The sequence below is a fragment of the Notamacropus eugenii genome, chromosome 3 (assembly GCF_028372415.1).
Source record: "Notamacropus eugenii isolate mMacEug1 chromosome 3, mMacEug1.pri_v2, whole genome shotgun sequence".
NCBI lineage: Eukaryota > Metazoa > Chordata > Mammalia > Diprotodontia > Macropodidae > Notamacropus > Notamacropus eugenii.
Genome location: NC_092874.1, coordinates 360,501,959 through 360,526,947, shown reverse-complemented (window position 1 = coordinate 360,526,947; position 24,989 = coordinate 360,501,959). Strand labels below are relative to the sequence as shown.

The 24,989-nt window shown below is 40.3% G+C and overlaps 1 protein-coding gene across 4 annotated transcripts in view; it reads left to right on the top strand.

The window, feature by feature from the left end:
* The first annotated feature begins 19 nt into the window (after positions 1-19).
* MACIR (macrophage immunometabolism regulator) overlaps positions 20-24,989 on the top strand; it is a 40,806-nt gene continuing 15,836 nt past the window's right edge. The window contains exons 1-2 of one of the 4 annotated variants that reach the window (XM_072597288.1): positions 20-309; positions 10,661-10,750. The gene's annotated coding sequence lies outside the window, so the exon portion shown is untranslated. Of the gene's footprint in view, positions 310-846; positions 1,216-1,279; positions 1,494-10,660; positions 10,751-19,239; positions 20,736-24,989 lie in introns of those variants that run through there. The other 3 variants (XM_072597289.1, XM_072597290.1, XM_072597291.1) reach the window with 3 other exon arrangements.

Genomic DNA, 24,989 nt, shown 5'->3' with positions numbered 1-24,989 from the left:
CCGCACTTTGGGTCCGGCCGGGGGTGCCCCCCTCCTCCGGCTCCCGCTCTTTCCCTCCCCACTGGCTCCACCCCGCTCCTGTTCGGGGCCCTAGGAGGCGGAGCTTGACTGGCTGAGTGGCAGCGCCTCCGCAGCCGGAGGAGGAGGCGGAGACGAGCCGGGACTGCCGCCGGGACTGCCGCCACCCGCTTCGCTCAGCTCGGCTCCGCTCCCGGGGTCTCCGCCGCGCCGCCCGGATCTCGGGGCGCCCGCCTCCCCGAGGGCCAGGCCCTGCCCTGCCCAGGAGGGCGCTGCGGGCCCGCAGCCCAGGTAGGTGGCACAGGGGCCGCGGCGCGCGGGGCTGCCTTTTGTACTGCAGAGCAGGCGGTACGCTTAGGTGCGGGTGCCCCCCGCGCCCCCTCCGGCTCCTGGGCGGAGGCTGGCCCGGCCCGGCCTCGCGGGGACTGTGGGGTGCGGCCGGCCCGGACCCATGGGGAGACTCCGGCTCCGGCTCCTACTCGGCTCCGGCGCGCGCGAGGGTCTGGGGGTGGGGCCAAGGGGTCTGTGCCAGCCCCGGGGAGGGCGCGCGGGGCATGGGGAGCAGCTTCTGCGGGGATGGGGGCAGGGGCACTACGTAAGAGGAAGATTCCGGTGTGTCCGCGGCCCTGGGGTGGGGCCGTGTGTGTGTGTGTGTGTGTGTGTGTGTGTGTGTGTCCGCAGCCGGGTGTGTTCCCTGCCAGGGTGCCATGGTGCTTTTGGGCTCTCCATCGTTGTGTTTGTGTACGCCTAGGGGCTGTGCAGATGCATGCACCCACTCTCCACGGGCACGCACACGCCGGGGTGCCCGGGGTGCAGGGTCTGTTTCCGGGGGACCGCTCTGCAGCCTGCTTCGTTTCTCGGCTGCACCCGGGTGGCACCCGGAGGCTCTGTGACAGAGAGTGACTTGTGCGTGGGTGTCTCCCTGTCCTTCTCGTGCCCTGTCCCTCCCCTCTCCAGTTTCCCTCTCCTCCCACGGCGGATCTGGGTGTCATTGGGAAGGAGTTGCCGCCGCCCTGCCCTCTTGCCCTGCTTGGGCACGGGGGAGGAGGGCGGGATGGGCCGTGACCTGCTTCTTTCGGCTCTGCCTGCCTCCGGGGGGTGATTGTGGGTGGGAGCGCGTGCGGGCCAGAAGTAAAAGTGCCGAAGCGCGCCTGGCATCCGCCCCTGCCCCTTCTGGACTTGGGGTTACCTTGGAAGGTGAGAGGAAAGGGGCAGGGGGAGCCTAGGGGGACGTAGACCGCGTCTGCCGCTGTCCCCATTGTTGTATCACCGCCAGGATGCAGAGAGAGGGCGAGAGTGGCAGGTGGGTGAGGGGAGCCCCCTCTGATGCCCTCCTTGCCCTTTGCTCTGCCCAGCCTTCTCCAGGACCTTCCCCTGTCTTGCCAGCCCAGCCCAGTTCATCTAGTTTAGTCTCAAGGATTCAAAGCTTTTTTTTCACCCTTCTGTTTAATGGGCCACGTGAGGGGCGGTTAAAGGTAACAAAGTAACGAAGGACAAGGGCTGGTAACTTTTCAGTCCTTTGAGAGGGAGAAGAATCCCTGAGATGGCATTTGTAGCACCAGCCTTTGAAAGCTGTTTTACCTTGGCTGAAAGGACAGTCTGCAAAGCATTCGTGGCACTGCAGCTAGCCTAAGTTTTACATACTCCCTCCCCTCCACATAGAGCTGCCATATGCTGTGGGGTTTGTTGCTGGTCTGTTGTTTTTTAAATTTACTTATAAAGCCCGGAGATGGAAAGTGGAGGGAGAACACTTCCTCTTCCAGAAGTTTATTCCCATGGTTATTACAGATTTAAGGATTGTTAGCAAGAATCTCCAAAGTCTTCTGATTGAGCTCATTTTGGGATCATGGTTATGAAACTAGGCTGAATGTAGCATATTATAGATTTCACAGTGTTTTATGAAACTGGACATGGTGATAGCGTGTCATTTGAAGGAAGAAAATTAAATGTGAACTGAAGTGGTTCTTGATTGGTTAATATTAGATGGGCAGAACAGATTGTTTAGGGATAAAAACTCAAGGTTGTAGGTTATTTGTTGTCTTAGATGAAAGTCAGTACATTTTATTTAGTATTTTTATGCATGCTAATTTGTGACTTATTTTTCATTTTAAGACACTGGAATTTAGTGTGGCTATGGCAATTAAGCTCTTTTACTTAGACAATTTGAAGTATTTTTTACTCTGTGATATATATATCCTGTAAACTAAAACAACAAAACACCAGTGAGGAGAATCTTGAATAGCACATTCTGCTCTTTTTCTTTGATAATTAAGATAGCATTTTGGTTGTCCTTGGGAACAGATTTATAGGTTACAAAAAAGACTTCAGAGGGACTTGTTTTTTCCAGTTATTGTCAGTCATGTTTGCAGCAGAACTAAGTTTCTTGTTCTAAAACAAGGATGATTTCATCAATGCTAAAGGCAGCATTGGTAACCTAGTTTGTAGTTTTAGCAGCATTGAAAGATACTGATGAAAAATGCTGCACTTTAAATAATTTTAAGGACCTGGATATTTCAAATAACTTCCTTAGTTTGATGTCAAAGTATTGTTTGTTCAGAGTATCAGAATGATTGAATGCCAGACTCCTTAAAATTATTTAAAGTACTCTTTTTTCTAATAATAGATATTCAAATAAGTAGTGTAAAAATAATAAATTTTGTCTTGCTTCATCAAATATGGATAACCAAGCAGTAGTTTTGAAGTTAATTTTTTTAGGAAGTGCAAGATTATTTTCAGAAAATTTTATTCTAATTAAACTAGAAGCTCACCTTTAAAGTTAAAAAGATTTAGGGCTTAGAAAAATGCTATATTTCATACAGCAATGGTTTGAAAGTAACCATGTATATATATGAACAGACATTTTTTCTTTTATGTGTAGTGGGTTTTTTAAAAAAATCAGTCACATGTTTTTATCAGCATTATTGCCTTAGTTGGTGACATTTTGATCCCCTTTTCACTTGCTTTCCAAGTTAAAATTTTTCATTAGTCTGAACTAATCTTAGAACTCTTAGAACTGTCTTAGAACACTTAGAACTCATTTTAGAATTCATCTTTAATTTTTTTCTTAATATTGATTCACCCTCACAGCCTTTCTGAATCTTCACAAATACTTCTGTCAATTTTCATGAAAAAAATAAAGATTGTTTTTGGATCTTGAATTATAATTTATGTCTTAGCCTCGCAGTTTCTGTACTTAAAAACTCTGTCTCTTTATAAATCTTGAAATAGTAACAGAATTCATTAACTTATGCTTTTGAGGGCATGTGTGCTGAGTTGGGTACTTGCCTGCTTGAGTACTCTTTTCTGTTAATGTATCCCTATTGATTTCTTAGTGAATGCTTTGTACTTCTTTTTCTCCTCTTTGTATTTTGAAATGAAAATGTCCTGAAGTCTTTTTATTTTTTTTTGGTGGGGGGGAGGTTCTGAACTTCTCTGTCTTAAAATATAATTTAACACTCTGGGTAAGCGCTTCCTGGGTCTTAGGAAGCCCTTGGCAAGTAGGTAATTTTTTTAATCCATTGATCTTGGAGAGATGGATGCTGTTTTTGTCTTTTTTGATATCTTTTAATACTTCACCTTCACACATATGTGCAGCCTGTCTTCAGTGTAGTGTCTATAGCATCTCCTCCTTAGGGAGTTTATGTCTTGGTTAGTTTCGGGTCTATTTCTTTGCAGATTTCCCCTTACTTTCCTAATGGGCTTTGTTTGCCTTTTCAGTTCCACCCCCTGTGCCTTCTGTGCTGGGTGTTGATGAATTTCTTTTTCAGGAGTCTGGTTGCTTTTTTACCATCTTTAGACTTTTCCATTCTTAGCAGTTTCCAGGATAATGTCACAGTGTTTTATGTCTGCTTCCACATGGTGTATGCATGATTTCTTGTAGTTCTGGACATTAAATCTTATCTGCCTTTCTAGCTATGCCTTTTCTTTTCTTTCTTTTTTTCTGCAGCATTTTGCTTATTGCCTAAGGTGCTAATAACTGTGTTTCCCTACACACCCAAATGTCTTTGTGTCTGTGATGGGGTCACAGACGCTAATTTCTAAGTTAAAAGTGGTGGCTAAAAAAGCCTTGCTCTGGGTTCAAATCATGTCTCTTCCACTTACTACATGTGTTACCTTGGTCAAGTCACATAGCCTCATTGGGCCTGGACTAGATGACCTCTGAGTTCTATGATCCTATGATCATGAAATTTTCTCTTTTTGATGCTATCCCGATGTTCTTTACTTATCAATGGTGTTTTTATATCGCAGGTTCACTTTCAGTAGTTATTAAAAGGGAAGGAAGGAAACCAGTATTTATAAAGTACCTACTGTGTGTCAGGTTCTTTAAAAATCTTGTCCCATTTGATCCACACAATGACCTTGGGATTGTTTTATTTATTATCATATACATTATTATTATCATATATATATTATTATCATCACCACTTTATAATTGAGATCCTGAGGCAGACATGAGTATGGTTAAGTGACTTGCCCAGGGTCACAGAACTAGTTAGTGTCTGAGGCTGGATTTCATCTCTGGTGTTTCTGCCACCTCTGATCGGAGATGAATTTCTGTGATTTTATGGTGTGCCTTTACCTACTTACCTTTACCTACTTTTAGAAAGTCACTCCTGGAGAATGTTAATTTTTGTACTCTCCTGTGGTATTTTCAGTAATGTGAAATGTGATCTTTTTTAAGTAGCTGTGTAATGACATATTACTCAGCATTCAGTTACACAAAATAATGAGTCATATCATAAACGAATAAAATGGTGACAAAGTATAGCGTTCTCCCTTGGTTTCACCTTGTTGTGTTCCCTGATTCTGTGTTCTATTTTTAACTGGGTGAGGGAGTGATAGGTATAATTGGTTACTATGGTTTATTTACCATGAAATTACTGACCATTCTCTCTATTGCCATCTGTCCTTCGTTAATAGGGCCCTCTCTGATTTGTCTTCTTCCCTTTCTTAAATTATAATAAAAGGTCAAGAAATGAGTTGAAAATTAAATATTTTATGTTCCTCATAATAGTTTTGAGTATTGTTCTTGATAAAGTTGATAAAAGAAGCTTCTGAGAGCTCAAAAATGAATAAGTTTTGTAGTAAAAGATACAATTTGCAATATATTTTGGAATCACTTTATTTAAAATTCTGATCCTGGGAGCACACAAATTATAGATTGTACTTATAAGGCTGAAACCAGGGAACTGGTCTAAGGATTACCTGGAACTTCAATCTAGATCAGCATGGTGGTTAGGTTTTTGCTTTTTCCTAGTGTAGTTTTTGATTTGTGTTATAATATTAGGCAGTGTGCTAGGCAATGCAAAAATATATTTATGACATGCTCCCTTTCTCCCAGGAGTTTGGAATCTACAGAAATATGCAAGGTACATATACTGAGGTGGTATGAGATCCATTAATATATATTTGATATTGGTTGATTTCATACTGTGATGTAACATAATTGTGCCCAATGATAAGATGGCTAGATATTTGGACATCTAAGTTCAGCTAATAGTCTTTAAATTTTATGATTTTTTCCTTAAATTTAAATACTAGAAAAAGTCACATGGTTTATTATACCATAATGCTACTGTGTGTTGTCTCCCTCTACTAGAAGGAAAGCTTTGTGATGCAGGAAATAAAGTTTTGTACTTGATCTCAGGTACTTAGCACAGTTCCTGGAAGATAGCAATTCTAAACAAATGCTTTTTCATTCGACCATTTCAGAAGTATTCATTTTATAAAAGGATTCAGAATAATAGGTCTTTTTTTAAAGAGCTAGAAGAAACCTTAGATATTATGTAGGCAAATCCTCTTATAGAATGCTAATAATAGCCAACATCTACATAGCGTTTTAAGGTTTGCAGAGTGCTTTACAAATATTATCTCATTTGATCCTTATAATAACCTTGTGAATGAGGTGCTATTATTATCCTCATTTTACAGATGAAGAAACTGAGACAGGCAGGGGTAAGTGATTTATCACTATAGCAAGTAAGTATCTGAGGCCAGACTTGAATTCAGGTCTTCCTGACTTAAGTCTAGTATTCTATCCACATCAACACCTAGAAGAAAAAGCTGAGAATTTTCAAAATATAGAGCTCCCTGAATGCAGTGTTTGTTAAAAAAAAACCAAAAACCAAAAAACTATTGCATACAACAAGGCATTCTTCTATGTATATATGTGTGTATGCATATGTGTATATGTTTGTATATCTATCCTGGCTTATCCAAAAGTCTCATAAGCTTTCCATTAATGAATATGATTCAATAAAGATCAATTTCTGTTACAGTAAAAGTAAAATATAGTAAAATACAATAAATTCAGTATTTGTATAATCCCCTCTGTTAGATGTAAAGGATAATCAGAACCAGCACAACCTTATTCTTGCCCTCAAGCGTATTATAGTCTACTAGAAAAGATAAATGTTTTCACAAATAACTGCAGGACTAATTAGAATTTCAGGAGATATACAAAATACTTTAAGGGATCTGAAGAGGCCAGCCTTACAGCTGGTTAGGCAGTGAATTAGCTCTGTAGCAACTCCATGGAAGAGCTGGGCATTTGGAGGCAAAGAATTTTAGTGACTGAAAATTGTGGTCAGGGAAGAACCTACTAAATATAAGTCTTGGTGTCCCATAAAGTATAGGAGGAGAGACGGAGTGAGATGAAATTGGAGAGGTATGTTGGCCCTAGTCTACTAAGGGCTTGGCGTAATAAGCCCTCCATACACTGTACCAGTTAGTGGGAGGCCACCTCAGATGGAAGGCATTAGAAAGGAGAGAGGGAGGGATGGGAAAAAGCCTGTTGAGGGAAGATTTGAGCTGTGTTGAAGGGAGCCAGGAGGCAAAGGCAATTTTCTGATCTTAGCACCAGTGCAGGAGTCAGGAGGACCTGAGTTCAAATCTTACATCAGACACTTGACACTCACTAGCTGTGTGACCTTGGGTAAGTTACTTAACCCCAATTGCCTCATCCTGGGTCATTTTCAGTCATCCTGATGAATATTTGGTCACTGAATTCAGATGGCTCTGGAGGGGAAGTGAGGCTGGTGACTTGCACAGCCTTCCCTCACTCAAAACAAAGTCAAGTGCAAGTCATGTCATCATTTCTCTGATGGCATGATCTTCTTCGGCAGCGAAGGACAAACACACACACATATCAAAAGGCCCTAAGTCTGGAGCTAGAAAGAAATTCAGAGGGCAGCTGGTGCAAACCCCTTCACTTTACCTATGAGAAAACATAGGAGAGTAAATTACCCCATTGTGCATTACCCCATGCACATACTGCAGACAGAATGCCACTCATCAAGCGTACCTTGCCCTTTTCTGCCTCTCTGGCTTTGGTCTGCCATGAGTACTCTTGACTGCCATTTCCACCCAGTGAATGAAGCCCAGCTCATCCTTCAGGATCTACTTAAATGTCATCTCCTCCACAAAACCTTCAATGACCCTTCTTTCCACCCAACCAAATGGAATGATCTTTCTCTCCTTTATGTACTTTTTTTTATCATTGCTGTTCAGTTGTGTCCAACTCTTTGTGACCATAGCCTACCGGGCCCTTCTATCTTCCACTATTTCTCAAAGTCAGTCCAAGTTCACGTTTGTTTCCATGATGCTGTCTATTCATCACCTTTCCTTTTGGCCATCTATCTTTCCCAACATCGTGGTCTTTTCCAATGAGTCCCATCTTCTCATTCCATAGCCAAAGTATTTCAGCTTCAGTATTTGACCTTCTAGTGAATAGCCCAGATTAATTTCTTTAAGTACTGACTGATTTGATCTCCTTGCTGTCCAAGGGACTTTCAAAATTCCAAAGTGTTGATTCTGCACCAATCAGCTTTCCTTGTAGGCTTAACTTTCACACACATTCATTGCCATTGGATAAACCATAGCTTTGATCATATGTTTCTATTTTTTAGTATGCTGTCCAGGTTTGCTATAGCTTTCCTTCCAAGGAGCAGGTGTCTTTTAATTTCATGGCTTACATTTGCCATCTGCAGTGATCTTGGAGCCCACAAATATTAAATCTGACACTACTTCCATTTCTTCTTCCTCTCTTTGTCAGGAAGTGATGGGACCAGTTGTCAGGATCTTAGTTTTTTTTTTTAATGTTAAGCTTTAAGCTAGTTTTTCCACTCCCCTCTTTCACCATCATCAAGAGGCTTCTTAATCCTCTTCACTTTCTGCAATCAGAGTGGTATCCTCTGCATATCTGAGATGGCTGAAGTTTCTTGCAGCAACCTTCATTCCAGTTTTGGCATTTTGTGTGATGAGCTGTGCACCTAAGTTAAATAGACAAGGGGACGATTTATAGCTGTGTCATATTCCTTTTCCAGTCTTCAGACTGTGAGTTGTTCTAATGGTTATTTCCAGGCCCACATACAGGTTCCTCAGGAACACGGAAGATGACTTGGTACTCCCATCTCTCCCTTTTTTTAATTTTCCTGTATTATTATTTGTGTTTGTAACCCTTATGTCAGAAGCTCTCTTCTGCTACGAAAAGCCTAGGCATCACTAATTGTTGTGTTAAGTGCTGTTACCAAGAAAAACAAATGTATGGTTTCTGTCCTTAAGGAATTCCCATTCTAATGGTGTGGAGACCACCTGCAAACAATGACATAAATGGAAGATTTGTAAATAGAAGAAATTGAGTTGGGAGGTCATGTGGGAGGGAGGGCACCAGAAAAGGGGAGAAGGGGGATTGGAAAAGGCCTTGTTGAAGAAAGAGAGATTTGAAGGAGGCAAAGACAGGGAGGGAGAACATTCCAGGCACGAGAAAAGGCTCTGCATTGAGAAATGGAATGTTCTGTGAAGAACAACAAGGAAATGAGTGTTCCTGGAAGGTAGAGTAAATGGAAGAAATTCAAATGTAGAAAAATTAGAGAAGGAGTCATGCTGTGAAAGGTCTGGGGAGGGGTGTTAGAAAACTCAGCATGGTTTTTTATTTGATCTTGGCACTAAAGGAGCGTTGGTGTTTATTGAACAGGAGGTCAGACCTGTGCTTTAGAAAGTTCACTTTGGCAGCTGAGTGGAGGAGAGACTTCAGGCAGGGAGATCAGTCTGCAGGCTCCTGCAGCAGTCTGGGTATGAGGTAATGAGGGCCTGGTGCAGGGGGGTGGCTTTGTGAGTGGAGAGAGGAGGACATATGTGAGCGATGTTGTGAAGATAGACTCAACTATGTTTTGTTTTGTTTTAATGAGTCATTTTCGGTTGCGTCTAACTCCTTGTGACATTTGGGGTTTTCTTGGCAGAGATACTAGAGTGGTTTGCCATTTCCTTCACTGGCTCATTTTACAGTTGAGAAACTGAGGCAAACAGGGTCAAGTGATTTGCCCATGATTACCCAGCTAGTAAGGGACTGAGGCTGGACTTGACCTTATGAAGATTATTCCAAAGCTGGTGCTCTATCCATGGTGCTATCTAACTGCCCTTATAGAATCAATAGGACTTGGCAGAGTACAGTACAAGTGGGAAGTCAAAGATGACACCTAAGTTTTGAGCCTGAGTGACTGAAAATTGTGGCCTTTCTCAATAGTAATTAGAAAGTTAGGGAGAAGAGAGGGTATGTATGTGTGGGAGATAATTAGTTCTATTTTGGACTTGAGTTTGAGATGTCTACAAGACATCCAGTGTGCTATGTAAAATAGGTTGGGGATTCGGGACTGAAGATTAGGGATGAATAAATAGATGGTGTGTGTGATTGTTTTAAAAGTAAATTTCCCCCAGAATGCCCCACAAACACCTCAAACTCAGCATGTCTAAACAGCTCGTTATCTTTCACTATCAACCCATCCTCTGAGCTTTCCATTTGTTATTGAGTCTACCACCATCCTCTCAGCCAACCTGGCTCATGAACTTAGAGTCATCCTTGGTTACTCTCTTTCCCCAACCCCACCATGTCCAAGTCCAAAGATATAACTTGTTTTTTTTCTTTTCATTGTTGCTTAATAACACAAGAACAAAGTCATTTGTGGATAGAAAAGTACTTTGGAGAGTTTTGTGTGTCTTAAACTGTTTCAGGAGGAGATAGCTACCTACCTATTTATACACATGTGTGTGTATTTATATGTATGTATATATGTGTATATACATACATACACACACATATATGGAGAGAGAGGTGATGGAAAATTTAACCAGTGTTCTTATTGTTTTAAAAAATTATAACTTTCCTCCTTATTTCCCAAGTGCTTGACAGTCATTGTTTATTTCTGACAGTAATCTCCTGTAGGGGATTATAATTGCCTACATTTTACTGGTAAGAGGGAGAGACACAGAAGAGATAATTGTATGAATCCACAGAAGGATGAGGATATTAGAGGTAGCATTTAATCTCCAGATTTGAACTCTCATCCTTTTATTTAGACTAGTCAGCTTTTCTGAATCTCCACAGGAATTTTTTTTTAATAGATCAGAAAAAAAGAGCATCTGGCAGTTTAAAACTTTTATGTTTTCCTTTAGTTCAACAAACTCCAAACTATTGTAATTGAATGAATTGAATGCTAAATCCTCTATAATTTGTACCCTCTGTTGATATGTTACGGTCTTGTTATTTTGTTTTGCATTTATAAATTATGTATTGCTTTGCAAATTGTAACTTAGAATTTTTTGGAGAGGTTTAAATTAAAGGTTTATTTTTATATTTCATGTTTAGGATCCGCAGAATAACAAGAAAATTAGTATGCCTGTGCTCCCTTGGGACTCACTGGAAGCCGCACCGTGACATCTACTGGGATTTAGTCTGGTGAGCTATATTTTTACCTTTTATTTTGCTAAGCGCTTGAACAAAAACATGGTTCTACCATATATTCTGAGATATCCTAAATAAGAATAAAATACCAGACATTATTGCACGTATGCTGTACGTACTCTGTATACTCTCAATATATTGTTATACATAGGTACTCTGTAGTTTTTAATGTATTGAATGTTTTTAATTGCTGTTTTTTAAAATTCAGTATTGTAAATAGTTTGCTTTAATTTTTTTCACTCAGATTTTTTTTTTTTGAGATGTAATAGTTTTGCTTCTTTAAGAGGGATAGTGTCTTTAAGAGGGACCATATTTCAGAGTTCAGCAGTTAGTGATACTGCGGCTATTTTTAAGCTTAAATTTTTTTTTTAGGGAAATTAATTTAGGTGATATTTTAGTAAAATATATTACCCTTTGATCTCCCAAAGTTTTGTGTGAAATACTGGTTTTATAGAATGGTATGCCAAAAGGTTAAACAAAATCCCAGAGTAATTTTCAGTCATTTATACATATATTGGAATTGAGAGGTCTCTTTCTTCATGACTTAACACATTAAAAGTATAGTAGACTCCTGTACCTTTTCCATCATGGTGGTAGTGTGTCTATACCAATACAACTAAAGAGAACTTGTACAGAATTGTGAGTTTCTTTATACTATATCACACTGCTTATGGCAGCATTCCACCTGACCTGAGTCTTTGCAGGTCATTGCTTAGAACCACTTAGAGATATGATCATAATCCTTGAGCAGAGCAGCTTAATAGTAAGCCGTTGCCCAATTATTTAGCAGCAGAATGATAAAGAAAAAACGATGTGAAAGCTACTTTGGAATTTCTTTAAAGGGCAGATATGGGTAACATACTTTTACATGAAGTATTAAGAAGATAAAAAATTTCATTAAACAAAAGCACAGGCAAGCAATTGCAAATGGAAAACATCCTTATTGGATCTTGCTCGATTGAATTTGGTGTTTGTGACTTGGTATGTTGACTTGGCATTACACTGGAACACCCACTTCTCCTTCCATCCCATCCCAAAGTCAGAATTCTGTTAATGGGAGGCATCGCAAACTCAACAGGCATCAACAAATATTTATCAAGTGCATACTCTGTACCAGGTACTGTACTAGGTTTGGGGGATACAAATACAAAGTTAGTCTCTTTCTTGTGCTAAAGTAGCTTACATTTAATGTAATGGGAGTGAGACAGCAAGATCACAGAGAAGTAAATACAAGATATATGCAAAATATGGGGCACTAGGAATACAGGGTGTTCCTGACAGCCTGTGGCTGTGGCTGGAAGAAAGCAAGGGGTTCCAAGAGGCAGAAATGAGGAGGGAAAATATTTTAGGACTTGAGCAGAGACTCATGCAAAGGCACATAGACGAGAGATGGAATGTGATGTTTGGGGAACAGTAAGACCATTTTGGTTGGAGAAAATGTATTTGTGAAGGGAACAGTGTGCAGTTAATCTGGGATGATAACTTGGAACCTTATTGTAATGGGCTGTAAGTGCCAGACAGAAGAGTTTATATTTTATCTTAAAGGCAATAGGGAGCCGTAGTAGCAAGCCCCCTGCCACATCCAGGATGGCCTGCTGTACAGGTTCTTAGATCTGCTTTTCTAAAAGGAAAGCAACTTTTGAGGGGTCAACAGTCTTCTTTAATTACATATACGAGCAAATATAAGCACAGAAATAAAGACCAACAGACAGGGCTTCTAGCTGTCTGACCATAAGCAATCCATACATCGTAGATCAACAGACAGATCCAGCTGTCTGACCATTACATACATACGTGGTTACCAGAGGGAGGCACCAGCATCTGGGTTTTCCAAGCCAAGGGGCTCCTTAGCAGCTTCCCAGAGACTCGTCTGGCACACAAACCTTCTTCCAAAAACTAAGCAAAGCTTCACCTTAGAGTGCATATACACTTTTAAGAGCCAGAGGGCATCACAACCCTCATGACCTGGTGCCTCATTAAAAATTAACAAAAGATGTGGGCCTTCCTACAAAACAAGCCTTCCCGAATCAGACTTCCCTTAATGGGTGGGGAAGATCTTTGACTCTCATTACTAGTGCCACTGAAATGATTAGGAGAGCGGCTTAGTCAGTATTTGCTTTAAGGATATCAATTTGGCAGTGCTGGGTAGGATAGGCTGGGCAGGGGAGTCACTGGATGCAGGGAGACTAATTAAGTCATTATAGCTTAGGGGAAAAGTGGTGAGAATCTGAAATAGGGTGGGTGTTGTATGAATACAGAGAAGGGTATGGGGACAAGATTTGTTCAAGATACGTAATAGGTAAAACTTGGGAACTGATTGAATATGGAGGATGAATGAGATTGAAGATTCAAGTAAAATTCCTAGATTATGAACCTGGATGACAGGAAGTGTGGTGTTGCCATTAATGGAAGTTAGGAGGACGAGTGGGGAAAATGAGTTCTGTTTTGGAAATAGTGATTTTGAGATACCTATGAAATATCTGGGTGATTGTGTCTAGCAAGCAGTTGGAGATGGGATTCTGGAGTTTAGAAGGCAGATAAGGGCTAGATATGTAGTTTTGGGAGCCATCTACATGAAGATAATGGTTAAATCCTTGGGAATGGATAAGATCACCAAGAGTGAGTATATAGAAAGAGGAAGGTCTTAAACAGAGTTCTGGGGTACATATAAGGATGGGAGATAGATTATGATCCTGTAAAGGACCAGAAGGTCCAGACAAGGTGAAAGAGAACCATGACAGTGCAATTTCATCAAAATCTAGAGAGGAGAGAGAATCCCAAAGAGGGAAGGCTGGTTAACAGTATTAAATATTATAGGATGATGATGAAAACTAAGACAAGCACCTCCCCCTTTTTCTTTTCTTTTCTTGTCTTTTTTTTTTATAGTAATAAAGAGATCATAGGTGACCTTGGTAGACATCAGGTGGTGGAAATAGAAACCATATTGCAAGGGGTTGAAAAGTGACTGAGAGGTGGGGGAGTGGAAGCAAAGAGTAGAAAGGATGTTTTCTGGAAGTTTGGCTATGAAACCTCGGCAAAATAAAAGATAATACGTTGACGAAATGCTTCAATCAAGGGAAGGTTCTTTAAAGATGAAGGAGCAGGGCATCTTTGAAGGTAGCAGGGAAGGAACTAGTGAATAAGAGGAGGTAGAAAACTGGGGAGAGAGAAAGGATGGTTGAAGGAGGCCAGTTTGCTAAAGGGGATGAGGGGGGAAGGGGCAAAGGTTAGAAGGGTTGGTATTATTGAAGAGAAGAGCCATTTTCTCCTCTGAGATTGGATTAAAGATAGAAAGGATTGGGGATGAAACTGAGGTGATTTGAGGTATGAAATTGGGGAGGAGGGTGCACTCAGGATGTATGGCCTGAGCTTATTTTAGTTAAGTATGAGATGAGGTCCTTTTTTAGGTGATGTAATATAAACAGTTGAGAGGAGAAGGTTTGGAATAACCACTGTGAGGAGTCCCTTGGGGTGTCCATCATTGGGGCATCAATGGATGAGCATGCAGCAGTGAGGGCTTAGCTTAATTTCTTTAGTGGTCTTAAGTTGAAATGGTGGTGTAACTCTCTAGAAGGATGTAGCAGCATTTGAACAGGGGAGAGAAGGTAGGTGGTGGGAATAGTGTAAGATTGGGTTTGGACAGGCATGGGTAATGATGGGATAATGGATCAGGGGAGTCAAAGGTCAAGGAAAATGTCGAGTTGAACTGGTTACTAACAAGTCAAGATTTGGATGGTGTGGGAGCTGGAAACACAGGAAATTAATTGCATTGAGGGATTTTAGAGTTTTGGCTTATGGAGGTAGAACGTCTGTGGGTCATGATGAAATCAAGGGTTTGGCCTTCTTTGTGCGTAGAGATATCATAATCCTGGTTCCCTCTTCTGAAATAGTTGTACCTTCTCTCATACTCAGCTGACAGTGTCAAGAGGAGAAATGGGAATTCTTCCAGGCCCAGGTTCCTCTAACTGGACTGTTAGAGTTCTCATCTAGCAGCACCTAGATCATTCTTCCTCCTTTCTCAAGAAGCTTAGCACCTCAATCAGTTTTTTCCACCACAATCCCTAAGTCCTTCATAATTTGCCTCTCTACTACCTTTTCAAATCATGTGACTCCTAACACTCCATCTGACACCCAGCATTGTGTACTCTGAGATCCAGTGACACTGGCCTCCTGTTGCTCAAACAAGAAACTCCCATCTCCCAACTCTGTATGTTTTTACTGATTATCTCCTGTATCTAGAATTTTCTTTCCTCCTAGCTTCCTGGGATTCCTTTAAGTCACAGCTAAAATTTTAATTTCTACAAAAAGCCTTTCTCAGTTCTCCTTAATCTGAATTTTTTCCCTCTGTTAATGATCTTTAATTTATCCTAACAGTCCAGTTAGAGGGACCTGAGCCTGGGAGTATTCCCTTTTCCCCTCTTGACCCTGTCAGAGAGGGTATGAGAGAAAGTACACCTGTTTCAGAAGAGGGAACCAGGATTGTGATATCTCTAGGAAGACAGATTTCTGTGAGATGGTGTTGATTAAAAATAGAATGAAGGTTTCATAGGAACAGTAGAAGTAGAGAGTTGAATTGGTTAGTAACCTGGGAGGGCTGTGGCTGTCATGGTCGTGGATGAGGGGTGTGGAATGACTGATAGAAGAGAACTTGTTTTCTAGGCCTACAACTTAGAATCACAAAGGTTTAGAGTAGAGCCACAGGGCAGTAGGTCATCATGCCCTTTTTAGCAGTAATGGCAAATATTATTTTATTATTGTTTTCTGAGCAAGATGGAGAGAGAGAGAGAGAGAGAGAGAGAGAGAGAGAGAGAGAGAGAGAGAGAGAGAGAGAGAGAGAGTGTGTGTGTGTAGAAGGGAGGGGACAGGATTGGCAAGATGCCTTCCCTGCCTGGCCCTGTTGAGCTGATGGCATAAAGCTGTATTTGAGATTGAAGTGAGATTCATTTCCTGGGGTGTGATGTATGTATGAGCAGGATTTCTGGAGGACCCAAATTTCTCTACTTGTGGAAGAGAGAGATGGATAGCAGAGCAAAGGGAAGTATGGCTATGCTGGCTAGACTTTGGTGTCCTAGTAGAATGGTTAGATAGGCAGAAGCTTGTTACAGTGTTGAGATGAACTTTGATTTGCACATATACTGATCAGTAACAGGTGCAGTGCTGCCCCTAAGAGATGGCTAAAAACTCAGCAGAAATCCTGGGGATCTGGGTTCCTGTCCTGGTTCTCCTGCTTATTGTATCACCTTGGGCCTAATTGGGTTATTTTGCGTCACTGAGTTTCATCTTTATCATCTGTAAAGTGAAGGGATTGGTCCAGTATAATGTGGAAGAATCTTTTACTGGCCTAAATCTCATAATCCTGTAAATAAGTAAAAAGACTTTTGGGTAACTTAAGTAGTTCCTGTAAAGCCCTTTGTAGGCGAAACTTTGCGGGTCCTGGTTCAGGGACCACCTTCTCTTACTTCATTAGAAGTTCTGGCTAATCATCATTTCCCTGATGTCAAGGTCCTCTTAGAAAATGGAGGACAAACACAGTGGTAACTGTTCTCTTTGGAACAGCAACCCTGAAGGTTTTCCCCTCCTAGCTTGATTTTTTTTCTTTTTTCTTTCTAATTAAAGGGGCCATCCTTTGACTCATTTCAAGAGGGCTATTCACCGAATGGGCATTACCTCACTCAAAGTGGGAACCTGAAAAGGCCTAAAAGGCCAAGGTCTCTCATTGCATCCTTGGCCATCTCCAGCTGTCCTGATGAATATCTGGCCACTGGACGTAGATGGCTCAGGAGGAGAAAGTGAGGCTGGTGACCTTGCACAGCCCTCGCTCACTCAAACCAAAGTCAATTGCAAGTCATGTCATCATCTTGATGTCACGGTCCCCTTTGCAAATGAAGGACAGATGCAAACATTTCCTGCAAGTTTGATTTCTTAGCCCACAGGGGATTGTGGGGTAGAGCGAGGTAAAGGGAGTAATGTGAATTGTCCATAGTTGCCCCCATTTCCTTTTTCTCTCACTCTTCAACTCTTTGCATTTTGGCTTCCTACCGATGGTCATCACTTAAATGAAACTATTTTTTTCCCCATAGTTTTTTAACTGCCAAATCTTATGGTTTTTTCTCAGTTCTGTCCATCAGTCAATATTTATTAATATCTCCTATGTGCTGAGTGCTGGGGATACCAGTGCTTTAAAAAAAAAGACAATTCCTGCCCATAAGGAGCCTATATAATCTAATAGGGCAAGCCAGTGGAAAAAGAAGCAGAAAAACCAGTAGGGGACTAGTCCAAGAAATCTCAAAGTAGTGCATCCAGATGGGATATAAGGAGATGCCTGAGCTGAGCTCTTTCCTTGAATGGAGGTTTTGCAACCCTCAGCTTTCTTAGCCTGCCTGCTGAGGTCTGCCATGTTGACCATCCTCTCCTTTCTTTCTCTCTGGGTTTTTGTGACACTACCCTTTCCGACTTGATTGACCACTCCTTTTCAGTTCCTTTGCTCGTTTACCATCCATATCCCACCCTCTAAATATCAATATTTCTGTAGGCTCTGTCCTGGGCATTGTTATTTTAAAGGTGGTATAATGAATACTGCACTGGACTTAGGGTCAAGAAGTTAAAATCTTGCCTCAGGTACTGTGTGGAGAATTTGGACAAATCCTTTTCTGGGACTCATTTTCCTCATTTGTAAAATATAAGGAAGATATTAAAAACTAATTATAAGGTATTTATTAAGGTCAAACTGTTTACTTATTTTTTGTATGCACACAATGCATACATATACATATATATGTGTGTATGTATGTACATATATAAAAATGTTATCAGTATTTTTAAAACTGTCATTAGTTACTGAGGTAGTTTGAAAGAAAGGTTGGGGCTGAGTTGTGTATGGTGGAGTGGTTCTTATTATCAGTATTGAAGAGGAAACAGTGTGTATATCTAGAGGGATTGGAGGTGAAAAAATTGAGGGATGAGGGGGGGAAGGAACTTTTAGAAGGATGTGTAGATTAAGATATAAGATATGAGGGGTGAGGCAGAAGATAAGGGAGGGACTTTCAGGGTGGGCAAAATAAGGAGAGTAAGGGTAGAAAATAAGGTAATGGGGATAGGGCAAAGAGAAACTGAGAAGGAAAATAGTGAGTAAAAATGAGATGGAGGGAAATTCACAAATAGTTATAACTTTGAATGAGGATGGGATAAGCTCACCCATAAAATAGAAGGAGATAGCAGAATGGATTAAAAATCAGAATCCAATAATATATTGTTTGCAAGAAACATGTTTAAGAACGAGAAATATATACAGAGTTAAAATGGAGGGTTGGAGTAGAAATTATTATGCTTCAGCTGATGCAAAAAAGGCAGTGGTATCAATTAGGATCCAAGATCAGAAGGAAAGCAGAATTGGAGAAAAAATTTATAACAGTTTCTTGGAAAAAAGTCTCATATCTCAAATAGATAAAGAACTTTGTCAATTCTATAAGAACATAAGTCATTCTCCAATTGATAAATGTTGAAAGGATGTGGACAGGCAGTTTTTCAATGAAGAAATCAAAACAATTTATAGTCATATGAAAAAATGCTCCAAATCATTATTGATTAGGGAAGTGAAAATTAAAATCAATCTTCTGATATCATTTTATATCTAACAGACTGGCTAAAATGATTGAAGGGGAAAGTGACAAATATTGGAGGGAATGTGGAAAAATTGGAACACTGATTCATTGTTGGTAGAATTGTGAACTGATCCAACTATTTTGGAGAGCAGTCTAGAATTATACCCAAAGAGTTATTAAACTGTCTTACACCCTTTGACTCAGCAATACCACTACTAGGTCCATTTCCAAAGATGATTGGGAAAAAGAAAAAGTACATAGTAGTTCTAAAATGTTTGTAGCAGCTTTCTTTGTGGTGGCAAAAAACTAGAAATTTCAGAGATGCCCAACAGTTGGAGAATAACTGAACAGATTATGGCATATGATTGTGATGGAATAAGAAATGATGAGCTCAGTGATCTTAGAAAAACATGGAAAGACTTGCATGAAATAGTGAAGAGGGAAATGGGCAGAACCGAGAGAACATTGTGTACAGTAATATTGCTTTAAGAATGACTTTGAGCAAATCAGTCATTTTAAATATTATAAATACCCAAATTAACTGTAACGGACATGAAGAAAGATGCTATCTGCATCCAGAGAAAGAACTTAGAAATAGAATACATATATATATATTTATATATATTCACACACATATATCGGTGTCTAATGGAAGCTATCTCTAGGGTGGGGGAGGGAGAGAAGGAAAAAATTATGTATTATGTAATTTTATTTATAATAATATATATTACATAAACTTTATTATATATTTAAAAGGAATAACAAGTTGTATGTCATAGTTTTCAATTTCATGTGCAATGTTTTTTAATTATACTATGTTATGGAAATGTTTGTTTTATTTCATGAACTAAAATTTTTTAAAAGGAGGGGGTTGTCCTTTATGACATGTAGGGTCCTTTCTGGCTCTAAATCTCTGAACCTATTAATCTTTCTGTACCTCCTTTGTCTTGGTGATCTGGTTTGATCTCTCTGCATATGTCTTCCTAAGATCTGTGTATCCAGCCCTGATCTCTCTGCTTAACGCCAGTTGCATCTTGGGCATTTCAGATGGAATGTCCTGGAAACGTCACAAACTCTAAAAGTGTCAAATGGAACTTATCTTTTCCCCCAAGCTCTGTCCTCTTTTAGCTGCCTTCCCAGCATCACCATTCTTCTATTTTACCTGGTTCATAACTCCTTAACTCCTCCCCTTAGATCTTGCATTTCTAGAACTCCAGGATACCTCTCACACGCTATCTCCTCTCACCATTTTGTGCCTCATCGTTACAATGGCCTCCTCCTTGGTGTCCCTGTTACAAGTCTCTCACCAGTCTTATTCATCCTTTGTGCTACTTCTGCCAAAGTATTTTTCTTAGGCGCATATTTGATGATGTCCCCCCTCCTATTCAGTAAATTCCAGTGGCTCCTCTAAGATCGAGTAAGATTCACAGGGTTATAGATTTAGAATTGGAGGAACCTTTGGGGCCATCCAGTACAACCCCTTGTTTGAGAAACTGTGGCAAAGAGATTGTTGCTAAAAGTACAGAGTTGGTGAATTGCAACCAAAATTCAAACATAAGTCTTCTGACTCCATATTTTTCCATTACACAAATGCCTTCAGTCATGAACTTTGTATGGTTTTTAAACCTTTCACAACCTGGGCTCAGCTTGTTTGTATTCACTCCCTTTCTATACTGTGTAGCCAAACTTGCCTTCTCTCCTGTGTTCCTCATGGGTCACTCCATCTCTCATTTCCATTGCTTCACATGCTTGGAAGGTATCTCATCACCTCCCTCTGAGAAGCTTTTACTTTCTTTGAGATAGAGTCCAAGCACAGTCTTCTATAAGAGTCCTGATGTTCCCGTATCAGTAAGCACCCTGGCATACACAGGATGGCCTGCTGTACAGGTTTGATCTGTTTTTATAAAAGGAAAGGCAACTTTTGAGGGGTCAACAATCTGCTTTAGTCAAGCACATAGATCATTCACTTAGTTCAGGGAAAAAGTCTGAACTTCAGAGAAAATACAAAGAAATAAAAACCAACAGACAGGGATTCCAACTATCAGAGCATAAGCAATACATATATCAACAGACAGATCCAACTCTCTGATCATTGCAGGGCCCAAGGTCTCCCAGTGCATCCTGGGCCATCTCCAGTCATCCTAATGGATATCTGGTCACTGGATCCAGATGGCTCTGGAGGAGAAGTGAGGCTGGTGACCTGCATAGCCATCTGTCACTCAAAACAGAGTCAAGCGCAAGTCATGTCAACATTGCATGGTCTTCTTTGGCAATGAAGGACGAACACAGCATGCGTAGTTGCCAGAGAGAGAAGCACCGCGTCTGAGTTTTCAAAGCCAGGGGAGTCCTTAGCAGCTGCCCAGAGACTCTTCTAACGAGTAAGCCCCAAAGTAAAACCTAACCTCAGAGCATTTATACACTTTTCAGAGCCGGGGGGCATGGCAATGTTCTGAACCCAGTGCCTCAATAGGAATGAACAAAAGGGTTTGAGGCTTATTAATTGACTGGGTAGATCTTTAACTCCTCCTCTCACCCACCATTAACCTTGCATTAACCTTACATGTGCCCAGCTGCTAGTGCCCTCCTTCCCTAATTATCTTGTATTTACTCTCTGTGTTCTGTGCCTCCTTTGTTAGAATATAAGGTCCTTTAGAGTAGGAATTGTTCCATCTTGTCTTTGTATCCATCTCCTAGCGTGATACTGATTGTTATATAGTGGGTGCTTACTAAATGCTTGTTGGTTGATTATTGGAAAGTAGGCAGGCTGGCAGCAGAGGTAGAATAAGGAAATGTATGTGGATAAACAGATAAACTGAGAAGGCACAGCACTTGTATGCATCTTAGCCATGAAAGCATTATTGTATTTGAGACAATGTCGGGATTGTTATTCTAAGGATGACATCAAGTCATTAGAAGCTTGTGCATTATGCTCTGTTTAAGAAGACAGGGTGATATAGGATACATTTTAGAAAACTTTCCATAAATGCTTAAAATAAAAAATGTTTTAGCACTTGAAGGGATCGTTTTAATCGCTGCCTGAAGGACAGGGTACCAAAGGGGCATTGTGGTGTTGAAAAGTCTTAGGTCTAGGAGTTAGCCATTGTTTAGTCATTTCCAATTGTGTCTAAATCTTTGTGACCACATTTTGGGGTTTTCTTAGCAAAGATACTGGAGTGGTTTGCCATTTCCTTCTCTAGCTCACTGTATAGATGAGGAAACTGAGGCAAACAGGGTTAAGTGACTTGCCCAGGATAACACAGGTAAGTAAATGTCTGAGGCTAGATTTGAACTCTGGAAGATGAGTTTTCTTAAATGTAGGCATGGCACTCTATCCACTGTTCCACCTAGCTGCCTGAATTCTTTTTCTCTTTCTGCCACTAACTAGCTAGGTGATCTTGAATAAATCACTTCACTTTATCTGGGTTTAATTATCTCTTAAAGCTCTTTCCAGCCTGATCATTCACTCCTGAGACCTCTGAGGCCTGAACGCCCAACTGATTTTAGGCTAGGTGCTTCCTTTAAATAAATTTTTTAATTTTTTTAATTTCAGTTTTCAGTTTTGAATTCTCTCCTTCCCTCCTGCCTCTCTCCAACTCATTGAGAAGGGAAGAAATATGTTTAACTCCCATTGCACATATGAAATTATGAAAAACATTAAATAATTTTATTTTAAAGGGCTTTTGATGACATCTTAATGACCTGTTCTATTTTTCTTGAATCTAGCATTTAGAGCTATAAGTCAGTATAGCATCTGGGCTATGCTCTTTTGTGGTCTGCCTACTTGAGATACAATTTTACTTTTGGGGGCAAAAAGTGGAAGAATATAGCTAAGCACATGAAACAATTGTTAAAAAAATTTCTGGGGGTAAATTCGTACACATGTATGATGGAAAAAGGAGACAGTGTTTGTATCAAAAATATTTTGCAACAGGTGTAAAACTTATTGATGATTTTCAGATCTGGTTGAAGCAGGTAGAGTTTTCCTACAGGGTGTGTTTTCAAAGCATTTCTGTTTGATCACAAACATAGGAAGCATGAGCAACTATGACTGTGTACTGAGCTGTCCACATTCCTGATCCTTGTCCCCAGGTTGTATGTGCTGGGCCTAACAGATTAGGTTCTACAACAATTAAGTGGAGGTGCTGTCACCTGAATGAAAATGTTTATTTGTACTTAAAGGGGCTGAGCTGAGCACCTGGGATTTAGGTACAAGCAGAAAGATAAATTCTGCCCTGATGGGAGGGGAGGGAAGATGAAACTTAAAAGGAAATTGAAATGTTGGAAAGAATGGTGATGAGATGAGGTCCTGGTGCCAGGAGCATTTTAGAGAAAGTCCAGAGTCTAGTCTGCAGAGAAATGAGACCTGCTTGACCCCTGGGCTACTTTCCTTAAATGGAAGGTCCTTTGATATCTCATTTTCTTGAAGAGATCTCTTGCCTTTCTCATCCTGCTGTTTTCTTCTATTTCTTTGCTTTTGTCATTTAAGAAAATCTTCTGTCTCCTTGCAATTCTCTGGAATTCTGCATTCAGTTGGGCATATCTTTCCATTTTTCCTTTACCTTTCACTTTCCTTCTTTTCTCAGCTATTTGTAAGGCCCCATCAGACAGCCATGCAGACACACACAAACACACACACATGCACACAAGCACATACCCTGCATGTTCTATAGCTGGTGGAGGGTAGTTCCAATATGTGAACTCTAAGGCTGGAGTGAACTTCCAGGATAAAACAGTTTCTTGTTTCTGATAAAGGAGCACAGTGGGGAGAAGAAGGAGTCACTTTAAATTTTAGAAATTATTTTATTTATTAAAAATTCAATTTTATTGATATTTTCTCTTTTTTTTCATAGCTTAAATTACCCCCACTGTCCCTCCTCTTTGATTTTTTATTTAAATATAGAATCAGGCATGAAGTTTACTTCTTTGGATGAAACTATATAAAGAACTATTGAAAAATGAAATTCACTTTTCCAGTTTCTGTTGTCTCTCTCTCCCATATTGTGGGCGTGGGGACGTAAGGGGATGGTAGTCAGGGCTGTGCTCTAAAAAATCTAATTTATTAAATTCTTCAAGAATGATCCCCTTAGACTTACATGTAGAAACAACATCAGAATTTAGGACTTGAAAAGAAGATGAGGAGTTCTCTCGTCTTACCACTGATTTGAGTTTTGATCTTTATTTGATTTGCATTAATGAGATGTATAGTGCTTTTTCTTTCCATAGATCCTGGTGGTACTTAAAAGTGTCCCCATTTTTAATAACACTCAAAATATTGTGGTTAAAGCATTGAGTTGAGCTCTACAAGTAGAGCTTATTATAAAAATCTTCCTTATCTTCTTAGCTGCTAATATTGTGCAATTAGGTGACTTTTTTAAAAAAGTTAATGACTATTCAAGAAGGCTAAATAATGATAATAAAAATAATAACTAGTATTTATATAGAATTTTAAGTTTTGTAAAAACCTTTACCTATATTATCTTACCTGAGGTGGGTGCTAAACTGAAAACGATAGCTAGTAAGTGTCTGGCAAGATTTGAATTCAAGCATTGCTGACTGTGAATTAGCCACTGTACTACTTAGCTGACACATGTAAACTCAAAAATAAACCTAATGTATCTAAAGCCATTAGGGTGCATTAAAATTGTCCTGGTCTCAAATGGAGCACAGCCACTAAGAGATCCCAGAGTACTTCCAGTTTAGGTCACATTCTCCCGTGTCCTTCTAGGTGCCTCTGGCTTAGGGCTTATTATGGATCGCTACTGGTTTACTTAATGGTTGGGACTCAAGGTTCTGAAACTCACAGCAGCCAGTCGTCTGTAGGTGAGGCTCTGATTTTATATATAGGAGAGAATCTTGTGAGGCTCCTGGGTTCAGAGATCAAAGTTAGCAGCCATTAAATGTGGGTCTATCTACCAAAGGACCTTCCTTGTCAGTCCAGGCCCAGGCTGGTGGTGTACTATGGTAGGAACACTTTTAGACTGATGCTTTATGAATTCATGATTGTGTCAAAACAATGGAAATGGACGCAGATCAGATCAGACCTAGGAATGAGCCATTTTTGGTACATACCCAAAAAGAAGAGTCTAAAGAAATTGACACATATTCCTTGTTTCAATAAAAGGCTTTGTTTTAGTCTAAATCATGCAAAAATAAAGCTTTTGTATATACATGCTTTCATGGGAAACTAGGATAATTAAAGGACCTTTTCAGTGTCCTGAAGGTAGGACAGCTTGCTTTCCTTTTCCTGTTCAACCCTTGTACTATCTTATTATATAATTGTATTGTGTTTTCCAGGTATATATACTGATGAACATGCTCTGGGTTGTAGATTCAAATGCATATTGTAATTGGGGACATAGACTTTGCTCATCTACTTGGTTTTTCCTTTGAGGATGATGAAGTCCTTGATGGATTAGAGATTTCTTCCAGGAGGCCAGGCAGTGTTCTGTGGTTTGATGTAATTAGAACAGTGTTATCCACAAACTGAGTCATCCAGAAGACCTCACCATCAAAAGGGAATTCCTCTTTAGCTTGGATCCTGAGCTGATCTCCTCCATCATCATTGCAAATCATCTCTCCTTGCTTTATACCTTTTTTGATGCTTATGATCCAAAAGTTGTTGAAAAGGGCTA